We start from the raw sequence: 6,933 nt of genomic DNA, 5'->3' as shown, positions 1-6,933 counted from the left end.
GTTTATTTATCTAGTTATCTTTTTTCTTTGCTTTCTAACTTCAATTGTGCATCTGTTTGTCTATCTATAGCTCCTTTTTTGCTTTCTACCCTCCATCCTTTCTTTGTATCTTTCTTTTCTTTTTGTGTCTATTCGTCTATCTATCTATCTCTTTTCTTTGCTTTCCATTCACTCTTCCTTTCTTTTCTTTCTGTCTTCCCTTTCTTTCTTTCTTTTTTTTATGTGTAACTGTCTATTCATTTCTTATCTATGCTTTCTTTTACCCTCCCGTCCTTCCATTCTTTTTTCCGTCTTTTCTTTTTCTTTTTCATGTGTTTATTTTCTATCTATCTAGCTCTTTTTTTATTTCCACTTTCCATCCTTCCTCTCTTTTCTTTCTTTGGTCGCTTTTTTCTTTTTTTTCATTATGCTGTGGTTGTGTTCTGTTGACATTCATAGCAGTAGCAAGAATGTTTCCGTGGACACTCACACAAAGGACAAGGAAGTGAATGAATAAATTAAGTAAAATATATAAACAAATGCTTTATGAATGGACCAATAAAATCGAGTAAAACAGGATGAATTAGTAAAATAACAAAAGGTTTAAGATGACAATGGTGTAAATTCTCCACCTATGTAAAATATGGAGGGTTTTAATAGTGTTATTATGATTCTGGTGATCGCTGAACAAAAATACTACGCTGCTATGACAAAAACAAATTGAATGAAGAAAAACTCGTGGAAAAAAAGGCATTATCTCTGGCCCTTGAAAAGCCATGATGAGAGAACTATTCGATACACGTTCGGTAGGACCTGAAACTCTTATTCTTATTCCCTTTAATACTGAGACTCATTTTACCTTGATTTTTTGCTGCGATTAGACGATTTTATTTGCATTAAAGAGGGTCTATGGAGGTCAAAAGATTAATGGCCAGAGCCTTTACTATTCTGATCACAACATGTATTCCTGAAACTGTATAAAATCACCAAAATAGCAACCAGAATGAATATGAAAATGCGTCCTGGTACTATAGAGGTTATGTACTTTCTTCTTGCCAACTATCTGCAGAGGAGGACACAGGTAAATAGTCACATTCTTGTTTTCCGTATTGGTTATGCAGAACTCTTGTTAAACTATCTTTACAATCATTAAAACACCATTGAAACCACCATAATTACTGATACATCTTCCTAAACAGAGTCGTGACAAGATCTGCTGGTGTTTGTGATCCCTCGTGGTAGACACCGCCCCCCCGTCCCCCCAAGTCAGTGTTATAATGATCACCCTTGCTATCACCAGTGCCACCGCGTCCTCTCTCACTGCATCCCACATTCCTCTGTGTTGTCTTCCTTCCTTCCTCTCGCCTGGTGCATCCATGTCTCAAATCCCTTCTCCCCCTTTATCTCTGCTCTCACCGCCCCTACTACTGCCAATGAATGAGACTTGAATATTAAACTGTAACAACAACAGCAAATACTACTACTACCACCACCACCGACACCACCACCACCACCACCACCACTACTACTACTACTACTACTACTACTACTACTACTACTACTACTACTACTACTACTACTACTACTACTATCTCTACAATACCAACAAGAGCAACAACAAAAGGCATCACATTATTAACGGTATTAGACACCATCCTATCATTCTCTCTCTCTCTCTCTCTCTCTCTCTCTCTCTCTCTCTCTCTCTGAGCTATACAATGAGACGCAAAGAAAATCCCCCCAAAAAAAAACAAAGTAAAAAGATAAAAAGGAAAAGAAAAAAATGTATAAATATCACCACCACCACCACCACCACCACCACCACCACCACCACGTCCAATGAAACATCAACAATTCACATGCAAATTCGTGGTTAGTTTTCAATACTTAATCAAAGCAATGAACGGAAAACGAAGAGCCTTAACTCCTCCTCCTCCTCCTCCTCCTCCTCCTCCTCCTCCTCCTCCTCCTCCTCATCTTCCTCCTCATCCTCCAGCCCCTCGTTCACCCTCTCTGTTGGGGGCGAGAGAGTGGAGGAGAGGAGGGATCTGGCGTGAGAGATAACGCAGGTGGGGAGGGAGAGAAGGAGGGAGAGAAGGGAGAGAGGGCGGAAAAAGAGAGAGAGAGAGAGAGAGAGAGAGAGAGAGAGAGAGAGAGAGAGAGAGAGAATAATTTAACAGTAAGAAGCCAGCAAGCGTTCAAATATTAACGCACACACGAGGATTGAAGAAAAATTGCCGTGATGAAATATTCTACAGGCATCGAAGTCCGCCGCAACATACTCAAGACACACACACACGCACACACACACACACACACACACACACACACACACACACACACACACACACACACACACACACACAGACTAGGTACATAGAGAATAGATAGATTCATAGATTTATCAAACTGAGCTGAATGTCACGAAAGAAATATAGAAAGCAGATGTAGAACTTGATAAGGAGAAAGATATATTATGAAAGAACAGCTGGAAATGGAGGAGGAAGAGGAGGAGGAGGAGGAGGAGGAGAAGAAGGAAGAGGAAAAGGAACGAGAGGAGTAAAGGGAGATAGCAGATTGGAACAAGGAATGGGGAAGGACAGGGAAGAGAAGGAAATATGGAAATATAGTTTAAACAAGAAAGAGAAGGGTAGAAGAATAAAGTTATGGATGAAAGGAGCAAGACATACTGAAGGAAGATGTAAAAGTGAAGGAAGGAAGGAAAAGGTGAAGAAAGGAGAACTGCATAGGAAGAGAGAAAAGTTGCCAAATACAAAATAGGAGTGAAGAAATTAAGAAAAGACAAAGGAGGAAGGATGACACAGAGAGAGAGAGAGAGAGAGAGAGAGAGTAACTGAAAGAATATATGGAAAGAAAACAAATTAAGGAAAAACCGAATAGGAAAGAAAGTTTACGTACAGGGAAGTGAAGAAAAGCATAAGCAGAAGTGGAAAGAAGTAAAGGAAGAAAAGAAAGAGGAATAAAGGAGAATTACAAGAAAGAAAAATCATAAAAAGGAGAGAAGGAAAAAAAGGGAAAAGGATAAGAAAGATTAGAGAAGGAAGGAAGAAATATTCGAAGAGGAGCGGAGGAAATAAGGAAGGAAGGAAAGAAACGATTGGGAAGAAGAGTTACAGGAAAATAATGGTAGCAAAGGAGTGAAGGAAGAAATCAGAGGATAAGGAAAAAAGTAGCTAGAAGAGAAGGGAAGGAGAGAAAGAAAAACAAAGGAAAGAAAGACAGAATAGGAAAGAAGAATTACAGATGAAAACGTTAGCAAAGGGGAAAAAGGAAGAAATTAAAGAATAAGGGAAGCAGAAGAAAAGGGAAGGAAAGAGGGAAGGAAGGAAAGAAAGAAGAAGTATATCAGGAAAAAAGGAAAGAAAAAAATGGTAGAAAAAAATAAGGAAAAAATGAAAGTGTAAAGAAAAAGTAGGTAGAAGAGAGGGAAGGAAAGCAGGAAGGAAGAAAGGAAGGATGGAAGGAAGGAAGGAAAGGATAGAGAGGAAGGATTACAGGAAAAACAGAAAAAAATAGAAAAAGGAGTGAAGGAAGAAAAGAAAGGTGGAGAAGTAGATAGAAGAGGAGGGAAGGAAAGACGGAAGGAAGAAAGGATAGGATAGAGAAGAAGGATTACAGGAAAAAAAGGGAAAAAGGGAGAAAAGCAGCAAAGGAAGAAATAAGAAGTATAGGAAGAAGAGGAAGGAAGGAAAGGAAAAAGGAAAGAAGGGAAAAGGAAGGGAAGGATTACAGGGGAAAAAAGAAAGAAAGAAAGAAATGAAAGAAGTGAAGGAAAAAATTAAAGACGAAGGTAGAAGATGAGGGCAGGAGAGAGAGCGAAGGAAAGAAGAAAGGAAGAAAGGAAAGAGTAGAGAAGAAGGGTTACAAAGGATGGGGAGGAATGGGGAGAGGGGAGGGGAGGGGAGGAGGAGGATGGAGGGGGAACCTACCTATGTGGATCCCTAACATAAAACTCTCATAAAACTCGATGCAACTTTTCCCTTTGTGTCATGATTACGAGAAAGGATCCCTCACCCCTCTCCACCCCCCTCTCTCTCTCTCTCTCTCTCTCTCTCTCTCTCTCTCTCTCTCTCTCTCTCTCTCTCTCTCTCTCTCTCTCTCTCTCTCTCTCTCTCTCTCTCTCTCTCTCTCTCTCTCTCACTCAATATTTGCTTACTTTATATATATTCATTCAGTATCATTGCTTTTATTTCCACCATAGTCATTATCAAAGAGAGAGAGAGAGAGAGAGATAGAGAAATTCACCACGGTCGTCTGCTGGTCACCCAGCCAGTCTTCCCCATTACGGAGCGAGCTCAGAGTTCATAGACCGATCTTCGGGTAGGACTGAGACCACAACACACTCCTCACACCGGGAAAGCGAGGCCACAACCCCTCGAGTTACATCCCGTACCTATTTACTGCTAAGTGAACAGGGGCCACACATTAAGAGGCTTGCCCATTTGCCTCGCCGCTTTCCGGGATTTGAACCCGGACCCTCTCGGTTGTGAGCAGAACGGGCTAACCACTACACTAGGCGGTGTGTGTGTGTGTGTGTGTGTGTGTGTGTGTGTGTGTGTGTGTGTGTGTGTGTGTGTGTGTGTGTGTGCGTGTGTGTGTGTGTGTTCACCGGTTGAAAGAACTAAGGTGTGTGTGTGTGTGTGTGTGTGTGTGTGTGTGTGTGTGTGTGTGTGTAGGAAGGAACCTCTTTTTTTTTTCATCTTTTTTTCGTAATTAGAGACAAATTCACACCACCCCTTTCATTTCATCAAAAAATCATCAAAAGGTAATCTTCTTGTGACCTTCTCTCTTGACAATAAACGGGAGAAACATTAAAGACGCACACCTTTTGTTGCGAGAGAAACAATGAAGTGAAATGTTAAACAATGATACAGCAGCATCCGTGAATTCCTTCCATTTATCTTACTTAGTTCTATATAAACGCGAATTTCTAAGAGTATGAGTCATAATTCTTCTCTTCTTTTTTTCTACCTTTTTTTTTTCTTTCCTTTTCTCCTGATAAATTTCTTCTCTATCCTCCTCTTCTTTCTATCTTTCCTTCCTTCCTTCTTTCCTTCCCTCCTCTTGAGTGTCATAATAAGTGTATGCTATGTTAGTTGGGTGATTATTTCATTACTACTCTTACTACTTTTTCTTATATCAGTGTGACCTAAGGCAGTTTTGTTTACAGTTTGCCAGTTTTATTTATCTGTTTTTATGTAAGAGGATTATTGGCCAGGGGAAACAAAAAGGGGATAAAAATTACATCATTTAGGTATTAGTCTTTATCAAGTGTGTGTGTGTTTGATCTGTTGCAGTCTCTGACGAGACAGCCAGACGTTACCCTACGGAACGAGCTCAGAGCTCATTATTTCCGATCTTCGGATAGGCCTGAGACCAGGCACACACCACACACCGGGACAACAAGGTCACAACTCCTCGATTTACATCCCGTACCTACTCACTGCCAGGTGAACAGGGACTACAGGTGAAAGGAGACACACCCAAATATCTCCACCCGGCCGGGGAATCGAACCCCGGTCCTCTGGCTTATGAAGCCAGCGCTCTAACCACTGAGCTACCGGGTGTGTGTGTGTGTGTTTGTGTGTGAATGTTTACCATGCTTTATTTCTTTTTACCTTTAATTTTTTTTCTAATTCTATTCTCATTTTTCCTCTTTTCTAATTCTCTTCTCTTTATCGTCATCGTTTCGTCTTCTTTCTCTTGCTCTTCTTCATCCGCTTTTCATTCGTCCTCCATGTTCTTTCCTCCTCTTTCTTCTTCATGCTCACTTTTCCTCTTCACTTTTTCTTCCTCCTCCTCCGTTCCTTTCTTCCTCTCTTCCTCCTCGTCTTCCCAGCTGCGAACATTTCTTTCTTTCTTTCATCTCCTCATCTTTATTCCCAAACTTTATCCTAAGTAACTGGATTTTCCTTTTTCCATCTTGCCTACAACTTTCCACGCGTCTTTTTCCTTCTTTCTCCTTTCCACTACCTGTTATCTCCGTCCTTCTCCTTACGTCACATGATCTTTTGCTGTGACACGTTAAATCGATCACTCTATCTATCTGTCTATCAACCTATCTTTCACGCTAACTCACTCTGTTTCTCTCTTTTTTTTTATTTATCTATCTATTTACCTACTTATCTATCTATTTATCTGTTTATTTATCTATCTATCTGTTCATCTATCTGTTTGCCTATCTATCTATCTATCTACATATCTATCTATCTGTCTTATTCCTTCTCTCACAAGCCTCATCCTTGCCTCTTAATTACAACACATTCAGAAACGCATCCTTGCCCCACTTGTCCCTTTAAATCAGGCTGGAGGTGTCAAGGGAAGGACGGGAGGGCTGCGTGGTGAGGGTGCAGGGCTGGACAGCTGGAAGGTCCCTCGCTCCGGCTCAAAAATCTTATCCATTACGATCATTCCTGAAATTAATTGTGGTTAATCACTGGTTCCCAACGGCAGCCTCATTACACCCGTCCTGTGTGCAACGGAGGCAGGGGAAGAGTGGTGTGTAGAGGAGGAGGAGGAGGAGGAGGAGGAGAAGGAAGAGGAGGAGGAGGAGGAGGATATGGAAATCACGAACGAATACAAAGAAGAACCAAAACAGCAAAAAACCTTGATATTACTGGACCATTTAAGTTAGTACTCTATAATACAAAATTACAAGTGGAATGAACAGTACAGCAAAAGGCTCCTCCCCATCCACCCATCTCGTCATCTGCAGTTTGGTAGGAAAAGAACAAGAAGGCAAGAAGTACAAGAGCAAGGGAAGGTAGAAGAAAAGTGAAAGAGACGATAAAAACAAAAATGAAAATGTGGGAATTGCAAGGATGTTAACTGAATGAAAACTGGACCACGAAGGCAACATAGAGTAAATAAAACTGATAGGGAACATACATGATGATAATGAGGAGGAGTGGAAGAATACCAAAGAGTACAAAC

General features: G+C 40.8%; 1 non-coding gene across 1 annotated transcript; it reads right to left on the bottom strand.

The window, feature by feature from the left end:
* Positions 1 to 5,493: 5,493 nt before the first annotated feature.
* Trnam-cau lies at positions 5,494 to 5,567 on the bottom strand. The gene has a single exon. It is a non-coding gene; the product is annotated as a tRNA-Met (tRNA).
* Positions 5,568 to 6,933: the final 1,366 nt, after the last annotated feature.

Source organism: Portunus trituberculatus, chromosome 42 (genome assembly GCF_017591435.1).
Source record: "Portunus trituberculatus isolate SZX2019 chromosome 42, ASM1759143v1, whole genome shotgun sequence".
Lineage (NCBI taxonomy): Eukaryota > Metazoa > Arthropoda > Malacostraca > Decapoda > Portunidae > Portunus > Portunus trituberculatus.
The sequence above is the reverse complement of the archived record's forward strand: the minus strand, read 5'-3'. Positions and strand labels throughout refer to the sequence as shown.